Genomic DNA, 18,874 nt, shown 5'->3' with positions numbered 1-18,874 from the left:
CTCTGACCTACAAAGCCATTCTCAATGCTGCCCCGAACTACATAACTGACCTGATACCCAAATACTACCCTACCCGTGCCCTCCGCTCCTCACAGGACCTCCTACTCTCTAGCTCCCTGGTCTCCTCCTCCCACGCCCGATTGCAGGACTTCTCCAGGACCCATCCTCTGGAACTCCCTACCCCAATCCATCAGACTGTCACCTACCCTCCTCATCTTCAGGCGCACCCTGAAAACCCTCCTCTTCAGGGAAGCCTACCCCAACCTCACCTAACACCCGACCTCACCTAACAACTAACCTCCTCCACTCCTCCCACCACTCCATCCACTCCCTCCACAGCCATCTCCTCCTGTACCACCTTCCCCTCCCTCCTAGATTGTAAGCTCGAAAGAGCAGGGCCCTCGAACCCCTCGTGTATTGTATTGTTACTGTCTTGTCTCATGTTCTGTCCCCCTTGCTACTGTACAGCGCTGAGCATACCCTTTGGCGCTATATAAATACTGTATAATAATAATAATAACAATAACCTATCATGAAATTGCACAAGAAAAATCTTTCTGTGGGAACAGTGAACACAATCACGAATGTCCTGTGATGGCTCAGGCGTAATGACAAATCATTCTATGCCAAAGCTTTCCAGGCATTAGTTAAATGCTGGGATAAGTGTATAAATGTAGCAGGGTAGTATGTTGAAAAATAAATGCAGTTTCAACTTCTTGAAATGTATTCTTTAGTTATATAAACTCAAGGGTCCTGGTTTGACTTGAACGTCCTTCGTACAAACATCTCCTTGTGTAGTGTAAATGGTTATTAATGGTGTTTTGTCCATCAAAAATCAAAAGAGCAATTTGGCAATTGCGGCTGCATTCAGTCTGATGCAGCTGCTTTTTGAGTTTTCTGACACTTGTCTGCACTGTCAGAATACAATAGCCACAGCAGGTGGCTGTAGAGCAGCCTTTCTCAACCTTTTCAGCACAGGGGAACCCTTGAAATAACTTAACAGTCTCAGGGAACCCTTGCTAAAAATACTATACCTACAACTTATGATACATTAGTGTGAAGTTCAGTGGGAAGAATGTTCCTTACGCTTGAGGTCATTGGAAAGAATTATCCCATTACATATAGCTAATAAGATTGATGCTGTCAGTGGGAACTTGTCTGAGGCAGAATTACTCTTTGTTCAAGGAACCCATAGAAACCTCTGGAGGAACCCTAGGGTTTCATGGGACCCTGGTTGAGAAACTCCGCTGTAGAGGCTAAACATAAAAAAAAAAATCTGTATATATGGCCAGCCTAAAGTTTAGGTTTTTGGTCACATGACCTCAGCTAAATTACAAAATTGGCTAAGATTAACTGTGATCCTTCCCATCAAAAGAGATTACATAAGTAGATGCCTAGGTTTTCGGTTATGTGAATAGTACTTGAAAGAACCTTGAGCAGAATTTCCTTCAGAAAGCTGAACATTTCTAATCTACGATTACTACTTTTATGTGTTATATTAGTATTGCTACATGTTAAATAGCAGTTTGTTAAAAACATGTGAGACTTTCAAATTGATATTGTAAAATTATTTTGTGAACAAGTTCCATAAACGTTATACCAGATGCCATATGTTACAGTGAAAATGAATAATAATATGAAATTTTACATGAACTGGCAGCAAAATACTTTTATACTCTCGTTCACTAAAGATAATAGCCACTGTCCACTCTGTTGCTTTTTATGGACCCTTTCCATGGATTTTCTGAGTTGCACAGCAACAACAAACTGATGGTTATGAGGAGTGTCATTTGACCCTAAGGTTAGATCAGGTACAGACATGTCAGGGATATGTCAATTGACTTGTAAATGCAGGGGCTGTGGTTAGAAAGACACTGTTTATTTAGCCTTTCTTCCCTTTCAATCAAAAATTACAAGTTTTTATTATTTGAACTGCTTATAGGTGATACCTGGTGTGGCCATATATAGGCCAATATCTGTCCATTAACAACAAAGATCTCTGCTGACTCTCAAATAAGTCGTTGAGTGCCAAGAACTGCCATGATTCTTGTCCTAGCGATGACAGTGAGAACTTTGCCTATGAAGATTTAGTCTCACCTATAAATAAATTTTCCATGAAATATCAGCCCCTAGGAGTCCTGAAATTGCTGATTATTGTAAGCAGACCTAGTAATCAGACAATTGTTTGTTATTATTAGGCCATTTATAGGGCAACAGGTGGAGGTTATCTGCTCATCCATAAATACACAGAAAGCTGTATGACTAGGCTTGTTGGTCAAAGGCAAGTCTCGGCTCCCTTTCCTCTTTTTGTTGACAAGCATTGATGACATATATCAGAGATTCCCCAACAAGATGGAACCACTGCGTGGATAAAATACTAACTTCTGAAATCGTTGATTTAGCCTCAAAAATGTACCCATAAACATTGTGACCCCAGCTTGTGCAATTTCCAAACAGATACTTTATTGGCTTTCCACCCATTTTTGGCCAGCCTTTCTTTACTAGTGTGTCTACTACCAAGGCTGTGGATAAGGGGGTACCACCAGTCCTCCTGTATGGAGCCAAGGCCAGCAGGGGGGCTCAGGCAGGTGGGTGAATCAAATGTGGGCTGGGAGAGTGATCAGCATGGCAAGGGGGCAATTACTGCAACCGATCCCCTGTATAGCTCTCTCTGCAACAACTGAAAGCTGGCTTCTTCTCTCCCTCCTGCCAGGTTTTAGCTGCTGCAGAGAGAGTACACAGGGGATCAGTTCCAGTAATTGCCCCCCACCACACTAAGTACACTCCCTGTGCACCATATGTTTCCTCCTGCTGCCCAGGCCCCCCGTGTACCCCCCTACCCCCACAATGCTTTCAGCTTCCCTCCTGTCCTTCCCACCGCCAGCTGCAAGCACACAGTAGGATCCTTCAGGATGGAGAGTGGGGGGAAGGGTCTGGGAAGAATGGCAAATTTACCAGCCCCTTCTTTTCCTGAATAAACACAATGAGTGATTGGTAATGATCACTCACTGTGTTCATTCATAACTGAAGCATGGGGGGGGGGGGGGCTGTCAGGTTTGCTGTATGGGGCTCCGTGGTTTCACAGCAGCCATGTCTACTACTACATAGGACCGGCTGCTGTATATCAGCAATATATGCTATACAACAAACAAAAACAACAAGATATGGGGGGAGATTTTCTAACACTGGTGCACTCAGAATCTGGTGCAGCTGCACATGGTTGCCAGTCAGCTTCTAACTTCAGCTTGTTCAGTTAAGCTTTAGTAATATAACCTAGAAGCTGATTAGTTTCTATGCAGAGTTGCACCAAATTTTGTACTCTCCCCTTTTAGTAAATAACCATCATGGTGTAGTATGTACAAGTACATAAGCCAAACAATTATTGTGCTCACACCTATAAATTTGTATGTGCCATCCAACACCCAGTAATGTTTGTGCTTTCAATTCTCCCTTGTCTCATATACTCATATGCCCAGGTGTGGTATACGTTTGATTTGATTTTACACAGGGATTTAGATAATGTCAAGATGAAGATGTCAATATAGATGCTCATCTGGTCCGTGAATAGTGTTCACTTGCCAGTAATTAAAATGGTGTAGAACAACATTGTTAAAGGCGGATATGGACTATTTAAAGGAAAGGTTCACCTTTGGAACATGTTCCCATAGCTGCAGCTGCAACCTGACACCCCCCCCCCTCCTTCTGCCCGTACTATCTGTCAGATTTGAAAACAGTGCAGCTGTGCGAGGCTCCGCCCACATGGTTGTCTCTCTCATTCACAGTGTTCTGTGAATGAGTGCCTACAAGTCCCGACAGCCTTAGCTTAGCTGGTAGTTCATTGAAGCTTCCTCTCAGTATATCTGCTTGCCCGTACATCCCATATGGCAAGTAGATATTTTGACATCTGCAGGAGACCTGCATGGCATCAGCGATCTACTGATCATTGGTACAATGCATTCCAGGCTTCTTTGGACAAAAATAATAAATGCACATTTTTTTACCTGCATTTATTATTTTTGTCCAAAAGATGAACTTATCCTTTAACCTCTCTGGCGGTATTCCCGAGTGTAGCTCGGAGTAAAGTTTCAGTACCACAAGCGGTAACCCCGAGCTACACTCGGGCTTACCATGCGGTGCTTCTCCGCGATCCCTCGATCACTTACCTTGTCCTGCGCTCCCGCGATGTCCCTCCTGCAGTGTCCTTGGCAATGTAATCCGGCGGTTGTCGGCATCTGTCACCTGCGAGCGTCGGGACGTAAGGGGGACGGAACGGCGGGAAATTTGAAAATGACAAAAAGTGACATTCACTAAAATCACATAGTAAAACATTACTGGGGAAATTCGTGGGGTAATTCATCATCAGACACTGAAAACGATTTTGCGACTTTGCTCAGTGATGTGCAAACTTGGCGCTCTATTTGAAATTTCAGTGTTTTTGGTTTGATTACATTATTGAATTAAATTTATTATTATTATATTATTATTTTTTATGATTATTTATTAAATTATAATTTATGATTTCGTGTTTCAAGTTTTATCATACCTGGGATGTTTACTAGACTCTTGTTCGGACAGATTTAAGAGAGTTATTCCTAAAAATTACAGGCCTACAATCAAAAAAAATACATATTTCCGTGCAAAAAAATGTACCGCTTTGAGCACAGAAATATGGACATAATCAGACTGCTAGGGAGGTTAAGCAGTGTTTCTTGTTTGACGCCCCATGCTTTTAAAAAGTCAATAGACAAAACACGTAATTTTAGATATTTGAACATACTACACCATATTTTGTTGTTTTTCTTGTTTTTTTTAATGACAGAATGATTTGTGGAAATAGTTGGAGTTGATGGAAAAAAGAGAAGACACAGTGGTTTTGAAATCAAGCTTTGTTTGACTCATTTGCACTGAAGGCCATCACAAAAAAATCTTCATACATATATTGTACCTATCTATCTACAGTATTCTCTTCTCTACACCCATTCAAAGTGCTGAATTTACAAAGCTTGTCTGAGAGTTCGGAAAAAAGGGGCAGATAACTGAAATTACACACTGCAAAGCTCAGTGAGAAGAGCTCTGAAAGATCATTGGAGGGAAAAGACACACCCCTCCCACACAGCTCACAGGAAACTTGTTAGAAATGAACAGAGGAACGAGGCAGCAGACACAAATGGCACCTAGTGCTCTTAATTGAGGCATGTACATACTATAAGGGGATACACTTTGTTCAAATTTCATGTCTGAGGTTTATAACCACTTTAACCTCCCTGGCTGTATTCCCGAGTGTAGCTCGGGGTAAAGTTTCAGTACCACAAGTGGTAACCCCCGAGATACACGTGGGCTTACCATGCGGCACTGCTCCATGATCCCTCGATCACTTACCTTGTCCTGCACTCCCGTGATGTCCCTCCTGCAGTGTCCCCTGTAATGTCCTCCGGCGGATGCTGGCATCTGTCATCTGGGTTCCGTCCCCTGCAAGCGACATACGGGGACAAAACCGGCGGGAAATTTGAAAATGACAAAAAGTGACATTCACTAAAATCACATAGTAAAACATTACTGTATCAAACCATTTCACATACATTTTGTCCCTAGTGCTTTGTCCTGTGCCCTGCCTGCATTTTTACTGTTCTTTCTGCCTGGAAACTGAGAAACATCCATGGCGTCCAAAAAGCATTCCTTTAGGTCAAAAGCGGTTTTAGACCAGCTAGAGAACAGTGATACTAAATCAGAACTACTTGCAGAATTGAGTGATAATGATTTTGTGGAGAAATTCGTTATCAGGCACTGAAAACGATTTTGCGACTTTGCTCAGTGATGGCGAACTTGGCGCTATATTTCAAATTTCAGTGTTTTTGGTTTGATTATATTATTGAATTAAATTTATTATTATCTTATTTTTTATGATTATTAAATTATAATTTATGATTTCGTGTTTCAAGTTTTATCATACCCGGGATGTTTACTAGACTCTTGTTCGGACAGATTTCAGTGAGTTATTCCTAAAAATTACAGGCCTACAATAAAAAAAAATACATATTTCCATGCAAAAAAATGTACTGCTTTGAGCACAGAAATATGGACATAATCAGACCGCTAGGGAGGTTAAAGAGGTTTGTAAGATAATTTCAAAAATAACAAACATGTTATACTTATCTGCTTTGTGCCATGGTATTGCACAGAGCAGCCCCGAACTTTCTCTGACGGGGTTCCCTTCCAGCGCTCTAGGCTGCTCCTTTTCTCCGTGTACCACTATAGAAAGCTGCTTTGGCCATCTTGATTGGTCGGCATACACAATAGATTAACTCATCCCGATACCAAGGCATGCCAAGAATGTACACAGAGTTGTGTACTTTTAAGAGAAGGGGAGTTGCCAGAAGAACAACTTAATTGCAGGAGAGACCTAAATAGTCACATCTGCAATAAAATCCTACCTGCCGCGCAATTTTTCACACTGGAACTGACTGCAGTTGCGCCTTCCGCTAAGTACCACAGCTATTAATACACATGTCTTCCTGCATTTCTACAGCTGTAAGGTAAATGGAGCATGGGGTATTGTTGAAGCACATACATACATAAAAAGAGATCTGTGATGGAATGTTTTACAGAGCATGTCAGCTTCTGTGGCACCAAGAGTTTGTAAAATGTGCATTTATATGCCTGTGTACCCTCAATACTCTCCCCAGACGACAGCTGGTGACAGACACAATCACAAGTTGAATTTTGTTCATGTTTATTGCCCTGCAATAAAATATAATAAAATCCACATAAAATATAAAAATGTCAGAGCAGTGAAAGGAAATACCACGACAGCTCAGTAAATAGGACGACACAGTGAAATCAGGTCAAAAAAGTCTGTTCTGTGGGTCTGATCACCCAGAAATTTACAACTGGAAAACCGTTTGCTTGGTCTTCGGTAGAATCTGTTTTCAACCTCTTTCTGCCCACAAAACACTCATAATAACCATTCTTTGTGTTTTTTTGTTAGCCAAGCTGCAAGTACAGTGGTCATTAAAAGGGTTTTTGCCAGAACAGGTTAGGACAGGTTATAGAATTTCAGTCACTGATGGCTACCCAAACAAGGCGAGGGGGTCGTTTACAATGGCTTTTCACAATAGAGTCAATAATGATGTCTTGTAGAAGTTACTTGAGACACAAGATTATGTTAAAAGATACTAGTGTAATTGCTCCTAATCAGTGGAGAAGAATGGACTAGATAATTTTGTCACAGTGGAGTAAGTATCTCAGTTGTGTGCGGATTAGTGGTATTCTGAAGATACGGTACTCAAATAAATACACTAACCTAAATAACGAAACAAGGTTGCTTGGAAATGTATTGAAAGCTCTTGTATACATAGCTGGTTGAAGATTTCAGGTTATCCATATCCTTAAAGATAAGGAAGGTCATGCATGAAGCAAATTTCTTTTCTTGCAGGAAAGAAAATCACTCGATTTCCCCATCAACACAGCCAGTGTTGAGGGCGGAATCTCTCCTGCAGAGCTATTGTGTTCTCCTGGCAGGGGCAAGCGTGGAGCCATCCTTGCTGGAAGAACATAGTGATTTCTGCTAGCAGCTATAGCCATTTGCAATAACCGCAGGCCAAAAATCCAACACGCTGGTTGTACCCAAGTTAATCGATGGATCAGCTTGGGTACAATCATTCTGTCCATATATGGATCGAATCTCGGCCAGTCCCTGCTGAACCAGCCGAGATCAGAACCATCTATGGCCGGCTTAACCTGTGAATTGCTTGTGGAGGACAAATCAACAGTTTCACTTGACTGTTGCCACCATTGCCATGACCCCTTTCCAGTTGCTTATATTACTTTCCTTTGCTCCTAAGCACTCAAGGTGTACCAAAAAGACAAAGCTTACCATCCAGTTTATATCCATTCAGGAAGGCTCTTTTTGGGAAATCTGAGTACAATACAAATGTAACATGTATGGCTAGCTTTATGCTAGCCAGAGAATTTAGATGACGGTTTACATAGTAGGCACAATCCAATCGCCTAACATTTATTATATAATCTTTCTATTGACATGCACAATTGGTACAATCGGTTTGGGCACACGATGATATTTTGCTATGAAATGTATATTAGAATTGTAAGGTGCTGGGAATAGGAATGAGCATGTATTTGGGGAAGTCAGTAGTCATTTGGTGGTGCAGAAATGATAATAATTATACTGACTTCATGCCTTGTAGGTCTCTACCCTTAGGAAAGGGTTTAACAAGCTGTGTTACCAGGGACAGAGAATTCTCAAGACAAACAATCTGAGCTTCCATGGTCTTGGTATGTGCTAATCTTTGACCCTTATCAAAAGCAGTCTATTGCAGAACAACATAATTATATGATAATAAGTAGCATCACACTCAATTTGATAGAAGCTTTTTCTAAAGACGACCATAGATTAAGTGATTTTCTTTCCTGAATATCTTCAATATCAAAATGAAAGCAGAACAGGGGCATTGGCCAGGTATGGTATGTACATATTTGCATTGATCCAAGCTGGACCAGTTCATTTCTGGAATTCCTCTTTAATGTACTGTATATGGCAGATCAGTCTTAGGCTGCCCACTTACTTATTTGTTAAACTAGCGTTCCGAACTCCTCTGTCAGCATAGAGTGATCAGTGGCTGCAACCGTTGATTGATAGAAGCTTTCCAACATTCTCTTTCAACAATAGTCAATCATTAGATCTACTTCTTTTGAGCAGGAAAAATCGACGATGGATCAAAATTCATCTGGTCCTTGCTGAACCTGCTGAATTTCAATCCATCTATGGCCAGCGTAATTGGTGCACGGGTTTGCCAGTGACTACAGCTGAACAAGTCAGAGAATCATGTGGTTTGACTTCTGAGCCAGACAATTGTTAAAGTGTATGGGTTCTTTCTCATGGTTCCACTCTGCTCTATTCAGCAGATCTGTGAGGAGATCTCCTCTTGAATCAGTGGTAAACAGGACAGTCCGTTTTGTGACATCTGTGCCTGTTTAATTTTGACAGTGAGCCCGTGATGGCTCTATGGGCGGCCAGATACAAAGAGACTCGTGTCTGTTTACATCACGCTACCTCCAATCCATCATGTTCATGTCCAGAAAAATTAAAAAAGGACAGACTCAGTAGTAGGTGGATGTAAACAGACACAAGTGATTTTACATTTGCTTGCCCGAAGAACTGCATGGAGCTTCTGATCAGGTCCATCTGAAAAACAACAGGCAGACCTGATTGGAAAGTCCACGTGGGGCCTAAAACCCAAAGATAAAAATGTAAAACATTTTATCTTGCAAATCTGTAGATGAGGTGCCTGAGTTATTTTTTTCCATCTTTTTCTGTTTTACTTTCATCAGGTAATCTTTCAAATAACATATTTCCTGTTCCTGATGGCTACATTTGTTCCTCCATTGCATCCATAGAGGAAGTCATGACTGCCCCCGAGCTAGACTTTAAACATGTCTGCCTTTGTTTATCTCTATTACATGAGGGCTGATGGGATCAGTAATTTACAGAAATTCAACAGAACAGGTAATCAAATTACAGAGAATAACTGTAGTTCACAATTTACTAAACAGATCTAAAGTTAAAAGCAGTAATGCAGAACATGTTCTAGATTGCAGAGATCATACATGAACTGCAAAACAGATTATAAAAGCTGCATAAAAATGGGCTATCCACAGCAATATCTCTGGAGCTCAATCAGAGTAACATGTGGCTGCATAGCATAGTCTCCATAAGACTCTATAACAGGGGTCTCCATATTTTCTAAAGAAAGGGCCAGTTTACTGGTCTTCAGACTTTACGAGGGCCAGACTGCAGCCAGTGGGAATAGAAAAGGCCCAGACGTCAGTGGGAAAAAAATAATGCCCCTTAGTTTGGTGTCAGTGGGAGGATTTCTGCCCCATCATTGATGTCATTGGATCCCATCATTTGTGTCACTGGGAGGAATTGTGCCTCATCATTGATGTTATTGGAAGGAGTTGTGCCCCCTTCATCATCGTAAGTGGTTGGAATTATACTCAATTGGTGTCAGTGGATGAAATAGTGCCCCAAGGGCCAGATAAAAGCAAGGAAAGGGCCACATCTGGCCCCCGGGCCACAGTTTGGAGGCCACTGCTCTATAACATTAGAAAGTCTAGCTGAGAATTACTGCTTCAGTAAAACAGTTCAAAGTACAGCTAACCTAGTAACCGATATATTTTTTCATGTTAAGTGCATGCATGGTAAGTAAAGTGGAAATGTTAATAACCTGTCAGAGTTCAGAGAACTTCCCCTGACAATGCCTTCATTTGGATTTCAGTCCACCATCTTTGCTCAGCCATCAACCAGAGTCAGAACCTACTTATTAGATGTATTGGCGAGGTTAGCTCAGGAAACTACACAATCTTGTCAGGCAAGCCATAGATTATGCGATTTTCTTTCCTGTAAACTTGGGTTGCAGTAAAGTAAATTGCTTGATTCCTCCATCAACACAGTCAGTGTTGATTAGGGAATCCCTCCTGCAGAGCTATTGTGTTCACCCAGCGGGGAGCTATCCCTGCCAGGATAACACAATGATTATCGCTAGTGACTATAGCCGCATGCAGTAATCACATGCTAAAAATCCAACAGGCTGGTTGTACCCAAGTCGATTGATGGAGCCACTTGGGTACAATCAGCCTGCCCATAGATGGATTGAATCTTAGCCGGTTCGTGCTGATTCCGTTTCAATGGCCAGCTATGACAGCTTAAATCCTGGTGCCTATGCCATTCAAATCTGTGTTCTCAAATGTTTGACACAAATTGGCTCTCTTTCTGTAAATTCTAATATGGTAAATGGCTGCAAATATACAATATGAGTGATCATTGAGAGGAGATTAGGAAAATGCTTACTCCAGCCTGCAGCTGACTGATAGCATTATCTTTGCCTAGGCAAAGTCATCTGACTGAACATCAAGGTTGTTGTTTTTTTTATTATAAAGTAGAGATTATTGAAATATTATATGGCTGCTGTATAAAATGCCATGCCAGGAACATTTTAATGTAGGCTTGTAAAGTTACTGATCCATCTATAGCCAGATTTAGCCTTAAAGTGATTCTAAAGTCTAAAATGTTATTTTTGTTTAAATAACAAACAGGTTTATACTTACCAGAGATGCCCCGAACCTCCTATTTTTGGGACCCACCAACTCTCCTGGCTCCTCCTCTTCTTGGAGTGCCACCATAGGAAGGCCCTTCCTATGGTGGCACACTTGAGTGTATAATCCCAAGCCCTGCTGTCTGTGTCCTTTGACACAGACAGCGAGTCTCAGCCCTGCCCTCTATTCCCTTGAAACAGAATGTGACTGAGCAGCGGGTACCAATGGCTCCCGCTGCTCTGAGCCAAGCCTGTGAGAGAGGGGAGAGGAGGAGAGCCGCTGCAGATGGACACATCACTGGTCGAGATGGAGCTCAGGTAAGTATAAGGGGGGTGAGGGGGTGATACTTTAACCTAAACATTTTTTATCTTAAAGCGATATTATTGGCGGTATAAAACACATCATATATGTAAAAAAACCTCAGCGTAATATGGTGTTGACATGATTATACAGTGATGTGCTGCCCACATAGAATGTGTTCCCACATACAGTAAAATAAAGTGCATATGCAGCGCACAAATAATGCTCTAATACTGTATATTAGTGTTATAGGTAGATGTATACCATAAACATATATCATTGCATGTAGTGAACAGATATACTCAAAAAATACCAAATATACATACAAAAACATGCAAATCCTTGTGTCATAAGTGACAAACGCATGTGCCCAAACGTGCATTGAAATTATCCAAAAAACGTGTCCATCAAAAAAAAATGAAACATATTAAGTGCCATCCACGTGGTGAACTTGGCAGTGTTTGAAATTCACCATACGCTATTAAACAAACATTTTTTTGTAGTGAATTGTGCCTTTAATACGCGTTTCATGTGATATTCAAATCCAACTAAAGTGCAATAGTGTCCCTCTTCAGTGTCTAAACACCCCCGACACACTATTGCGCTCACCTTAATGTTTGACCTGTATCCCAGGTCAAACTGCACTTTTTCCTTTTAACCGGGTAGGTATATAGATGTAACTGCTCTTCCACCGTCAGCTTACTATCAGGCGTATTACTGCTCTTCCATCGTCAGCTTACTATCTCCTTCAACTCTGCTCCATACATATGAAAAAGATGCTCCTTATAGTGTAGTATTTATAAATAAAAACACCTTTATTAAAATACAAACATTTCCACTCACGTTTAATAGCGTCCAACTGGGACACTGCCGAATAAGCTCTTTGTCTATTTGAATGCGTTTTTCCTATACCAAGATGGCTGCCCGTGTCCTTCCTGTGTTGTGGCTTGACGTCATCAGCGTACCCTACATGTTACGTCATGTATCATGACTTCATCAGGATGAAACAGCATTCAAATACACAATGAGTTTATCCTGCAGTATCCCAGTTGACGGTGGAAGAGCAGTAATACGCCTGATAGTAAGCGGACGGTGGAAGAGCGGTTACATCTATATACCTACCCGGTTAAAAGGGAAAAGCGCAGTTTGACCTGGGATACAGGTCAGACATTAAGGTGAGCACAATAGTGTGTCAGGAGCATTTAGACACTGAAGAGGGACACTATTGCACTTTGGTTGGATTTGAATATCACATGAAGCACGGCAGTATTAATGGCACAATTCACTACAAAAAATGTTTGTTTAATAGCGTAGGGTGAATTTCAAACACAGCATACATCAAGGTTCACCATGTGGATGTATGATACTGGGAGTGATTTATGATGAATTTGGCACTTAACATGTTTAATTTTTTTTTTTGGATGGACATATGATTATTTTTGGAAAATTTCAACGACGTTTGGGCACATGCGTTTGTCACTTATGACACAAGAATTTGCATGTTTTTGTATGTATATTTGGTATTTATTTTAGTATATCTGTTCACTACGCACAATGATATATGTTTATGGTATACATCTACCTATAACACTAATATATTAGAACATTATTTGTGCGCTGCATATGCACTTTATTTATTTAATAAAACACATCATACTTACCTGCTCTGTGCAGTGGTTTTGCACAGAACATCCCCGATCCTCCTCTTCTTGGGGCACTCCTGGCCCCTCCCCCCTGCCAAGTGCCCTCAGAGCAAGCTGCTCTGTGTGTTCATTCAAACATGGAGCCGTGGCTCGGCCCCGTCCCCTCTCTCTCCTCACTGGCTTGATTGAAAGCCAATTAAAAGGGAGAATCCCCAGGGAGCCAAGGCTCTTGTGCAAATCGCTGGATCACAATGGGGCTTATGTAAGTACTAGGGGGGCCTGGGGGTGCTGCTGCACATAGAAGGTTTTTTTACTTTCATGCATAGAATGCATGAAGGAAAAAATCCTTGAGCCATTACAACCATTTTAATGCAAGCAAAGCATTAAAGTAAAAAATATTTAGGCTTTACAACTTTAAGCAACCTGAACAACTACCATAATTGCTCCAGATATTGGGGGTTTTACTCAAGATTTTATTTTTTACATAGTATTACATTCTACATATAAGGAGAGCTATACAGTCAGGTCCATAAATATTGGGACATGGACACAATTCTAACATTTTTGGCTCTATACACCACCTCAATGGATTTGAAATGAAACAAACAAGATGTGCTATAACTGCAGAATGTCAGCTTTAATTTGAGGGTATTTACATCCAAATCAGGTGAACAGTGTAGAAATTACAACAGTTTGCATATGTGCCTTAAGGGACCAAAAGTAGTGGGACAGAATAATAATCATAAATCAAACTTTCACTTTTTAATACTTGGTTGCAAATCCTTTGCAGTCAATTACAGCCTGAAGTCTGGAACGCATAGACATCACCAGACGCTGGGTTTCATCCCTGGTGATGCTCTGCCAGGCCTCTACTGCAACTGACTTCAGTTACTGCTTGTTCTTGGGGCATTTTCCCTTCAGTTTTGTCTTCAGCAAGGGAAATGCATGCTCAATCGGATTCAGGTCAGGTGATTGACTTGGCCATTGCATAACATTCCACTTCTTTCCCTAAAAAACTCTTTGGTTGCTTTTGCAGTATGCTTTGGATCATTGTCCATCTGCACTGTGAAGCGGCGTCCAATGAGTTGTGAAGCATTTGGCTGAATATGAGCAGATAATATTCCCAAAACACTTCACAATTCATCCTGCTGCTTTTGTCAGCAGTCACATCATCAATAAATACAAGAGAAGCAGTTCCATTGGCAGCCATACATGCCCACGCCATGACACTACCACCACCATGCTTCACTGATGAGGTGGTATGCTTAGGATCATGAGCAGTTCCTTTCCTTCTCCATACTCTTCTCTTCCCATCACTCTGGTACAAGTTGATCTTGGTCTCATCTGTCCATAGGATGTTGTTCTAGAACTGTGAAGGCTTTTTTAGATGTCGTTTGGCAAACTCTAATCTGGCCTTCCTGTTTTTGAGGCTCACCTATGGTTTACATCTTGTGGTGAACCCTCTGTATTCACTCTGGTGAAGTCTTCTCTTGATTGTTGACTTTGACACACATACACCTACCTCCTGGAGAGTGTTCTTGATCTGGCCAACTGTTGTGAAGGGTGTTTTCTTCACCAGGGAAAGAATTCTTCGGTCATCCACCACAGTTGTTTTCCTTGGTGTTCCGGGTCTTTTGGTGTTGCTGAGCTCACCGGTGCGTTCCTTCTTTTTAAGAATGTTCCAAACAGTTGTTTTGGCCACGCCTAATATTTTTGCTATCTCTCTGATGGGTTTGTTTTGTTTTTTCAGCCTAATGATGGCTTGCTTCACTGATAGTGACAGATCTTTGGATCTCATCTTGAGAGTGGACAGCAACAGATTCCAAATGCAAATAGCACATTTGAAATGAACTCTGGACCTTTTATCTGCTCATTGTAATTGGGATAATGAGGGAATAACACACACCTGGCCATAGAACAGCCGAAAAGCCAATTGTCCCATTACTTTTGGTCCCTTAACAAGTGGGAGGCACATATGCAAACTGTTGTAATTCCTACACCGTTCACCTGATTTGGATGTAAATACCCTCAAATTAAAGCTGACAGTCTGCAGTTAAAGCACATCTTGTTCGTTTCATTTCAAATCTGTTGTGGTGGTGTATAGAGCCAAAAATTTTAGAATTGTGTCGATGTCCCAATATTTATGGACCTGACTGTAAATAATGCACAATGTGCAACTTAGGGAACAGAATGATTTTCTTTTACTTAACCCCTGGTTCAGATCTGACTCAGAGCTCCGATCATCATAAGCAGGAATCTCAGCATGCCACCTTTGTTCTTATTGACTCAGCAGTGGTTGTATGAAGACACATTGCAGGCGGTAACTGTCTTTCTGGCACACGAAATGGAAGAGCACAAGGCTAGGGTGTAGCTGGGGAAGGGCAGCAGGAATGGTTGCCTATGGCTCAGAGAGATATGTAAAAATTATTTTCTATTCTTTGCACAAGACTGAGACGTGGCTAAATTTTATTTTACAATTGTTATATTTTTACCATAATTGCCTTTAGCAGCATTTGAGAAAATATGGAAATATGGGAATATAGTCACTATGGCAAACAATAGACGTGGTTGCCTGTTGGGGTGGGAGATGAGTGTGTACCCAGGGTGCAAAACCCCTCCTGATATCTCTGGCACAAGATGTAGGGAGAATCGTAGATAGTATATATCATATGCAAAATAAGATTGCTTAGTTTGGACAAAAGGATGGACACGCCTGTAACCTGCCTGTATTGGTATTCTACTTCAGGCAAAATTAATTGAAGACAAAAGTTCACATTCCCACCCCACTGCCTGACACACTGAAAGCATTGTTATAGATTAACAGGACTTTCCACCAGAGGTAAGAGCCTGTTCAGTGAGGGACAGTAGAGCCTGTATGGTTGGATGCCATTGAATTTCTACCACAAGTATTTCAGCTTTGCTTTGGATTTTAACAACAAACATGATAGCAATTTCATGTTAATAGTACAGCTGCTTTTCTGACATGGATGCGTATTAATAACCCATAGCAGTGTTTCTTAAATTAGGCATAGGGTTGTCACCTTACCTTTGACACACATAGAGTTTCCAGGTTCTGTAATTGATTGAATGCAGGTAACCAACTGACAATGTAATTATCCAACAAATGCAACCATGAGCGGGGCGGGGGAAGCCCACATGTAAAATTCGACAGGCTGGTTGTACCCAAGTTGATCGATTGATCAACTTGAGCACATTCAGCCTGCCCATACATGGTTTCAATCTCGTCCGGTTCCTGCTGAACCGGCTGAGATTGGAATCATCTATGGCCGGCTTTAGTGAAGCTGGGCATACATTGCTCAAATTGTGGCTGATTCCTCTTAAATTGGCTGATATTCAAGCCGTGGATAGCCCTTTCAACAATGCATATCCCCCTTTCTCATTCCTGTTTGACAATTAGACTGAATGAGAAAAATTTGAAGCATGTATGACCACATTAAGGAAGGATGAGTGAAGACGGAATATGTAACACATTAGATGTGAGGGGACCGTCGATATGTCCAGCATAACTGCACCATGTATGACACTTTTTGAGTTCTAATAAGTCATTACCTTGAGCTTGAAGAATACAAAAAGGAAAATTCACTCAATAGTGTGAATATAGAATATGATGAATCAGAAAAAAACATGCTATCAATTTTTAGCTCTGTTCACTATTACAATTATCTGATTTATGATTTGACCTGTCGGTCATTCTATCACTTGACGATGCTGGTGGGTGCACATAGCCAACCAATCAGCAAAGGCCCTTAAGCTGTTCTACACTTAGGTATTAAATGGGGTGCCTGATATGTCTTCCTGACACCTGCCATATGCTTTTTGAGCCCAAAGGACATACTGAGCTGAGAGACTTAATGCACAGGAACTATGACTGTTGAGGTGCATTTTTCGGCACACCACCGTACATGTACGTTGTGAGCAAAGCACATAGAAAGCACACCATACATATACAATGATGTACAGAAAAACACACCTCAACAGACATTGGGGTGAACAAGTGTGAAGCCACCACCTTGATATATACTGCATTCCACCCGAGTGAACAGAACCGAATGCAGATGGCACTTGGATGCTGTAGCACTTAGGTATTCATTGGTTTATTTAAGGCCCTCTGCACACTGGGCCTTTATACCCAGTGCATGGGGTTCTGACCACAGGCACACCATTCAGCCCCGCTGCTTGCAGCCTGTCAAACGGTTTGGGAGTCTGACAGCTGCTGAGGTTGCACAGGGCTAGGCGGTTCACTCCACAGTACTTCTATGTATGTGTCCAGGGATGAATGCCCGGAATACTACAAATCTGCATTCCTGGCATTAGAAACTGGGCACATACTGCCCTAAACATACAGTACATACTGTTAGGTGCACAGTCCAGCTACAGCAGCTGACAGCTGGGCACCCACTTTTGCCACCCACCAGTAGGTAAATGCCAGAACCCCATGCGTTTGGACTAGACACCCAGTGAGCATGGGGCCCAAGTTGCCCATATGTTAGGAAAGTGATGACCAGCATTGGAAATTCAGAAAAGGAGTGTTTGTGTCTATGAGCTTACAGAATGGCAGATCTTGGTAACAGAAGAGAAGATTGCATGGGCAATAAATGGTCAGATTTTTAAGCTAATTGAAATAACCAATGTGTGCTATTTTTCTAAATGCATGCCAAGAAAAGGATGCATTCCTCATGAACTGGATGATCTTTCATCACAAGATTTTCAGGCAGCTAGATTTCAGCTATGATCTCATTTTCTAGGTATGAGCTACAAAAGAGAGTGCCTAGTACCCCTAGCACTGTCTGCAGTAGAAGATATAGAGGTCAGTATATATAAGATAAACAATGCCTCTGCTTTATGCTTTCCTAAACATTCTTTGACAGACACACTACTAATTCTGTATACATTCTTCTCTATGAGAGTGTTGTTGCATGAACAATGAACACTTACTGCGAAAACCACTGCACATTGAATGATAAATGTATCATTTACTATTACAATGCTTTCATTGTTGCTTGAAATAGAGATTTTCCAGAATGCAGGATGATTTACTTCAGTGCAGGAGCATTTTGCTGCTCACTTGCTATCTATACTTTCTTACCTGTATACATAAAGATTTTTAAGAAGTAAAGTTTGAAACATTCTTGCACCAGTAGAAAAATCCTACTTTGTTTTCCCAGTTTCATTGTACTGTGCTTTAAACTATTTGTGTTGCCTTGCAGATAAATAAAGGAGAGGATGAAATGCTCCCAGTAATCTAATATAAATATTACTGACCACACACTTTGTGTGTCTGAACACATAAATGGTAAATCTAAAGCTGTAGAAAATAATATAAAGTAGAAACTTTCTCTGATCGCTACCTTTCCAACAGTAACATGCTGTTCATACCACACAATAGGAACACACCCCTCTGGTCACTGACTTCCACATTCCAGCCATGACTCTAGTGTGCTGCCCAGATTACAACTAATAAAACATTGTTAACCATGCATGGGAAGAAACATTAGACAGTCGTACATTATTCCTCTTAAAGTGCACCTTTGTAATGTGTAGGTTATGATTGCTAGCTTCAATGCCCAGAACTTGTATGCAGTATTTAAAGGTCTGAATTGTGCCAGAATTTCTTATCCATATACCCTGTCTCAGTTACTTAGAAATTTTTCAAGCCAATGCATCAGTATACCAGCCAGGCAGGGGCGGACTGACAACTCATGGGGCCCCCGGGCAATAGGGGATCATGGGGCCCCTGTGTCCTTGCCAAAACTCAAAAAAGCCTATGAAAAAAAGTACCAGGGGCATCTCATGGGGCC

This window comes from Staurois parvus, unplaced genomic scaffold, assembly GCF_062004578.1.
Source record: "Staurois parvus isolate SC_StPar_1 unplaced genomic scaffold, SC_StPar_1.0 ptg000562l, whole genome shotgun sequence".
Taxonomy (NCBI): Eukaryota; Metazoa; Chordata; class Amphibia; order Anura; family Ranidae; genus Staurois; species Staurois parvus.
This window is presented reverse-complemented; position numbering follows the sequence as displayed.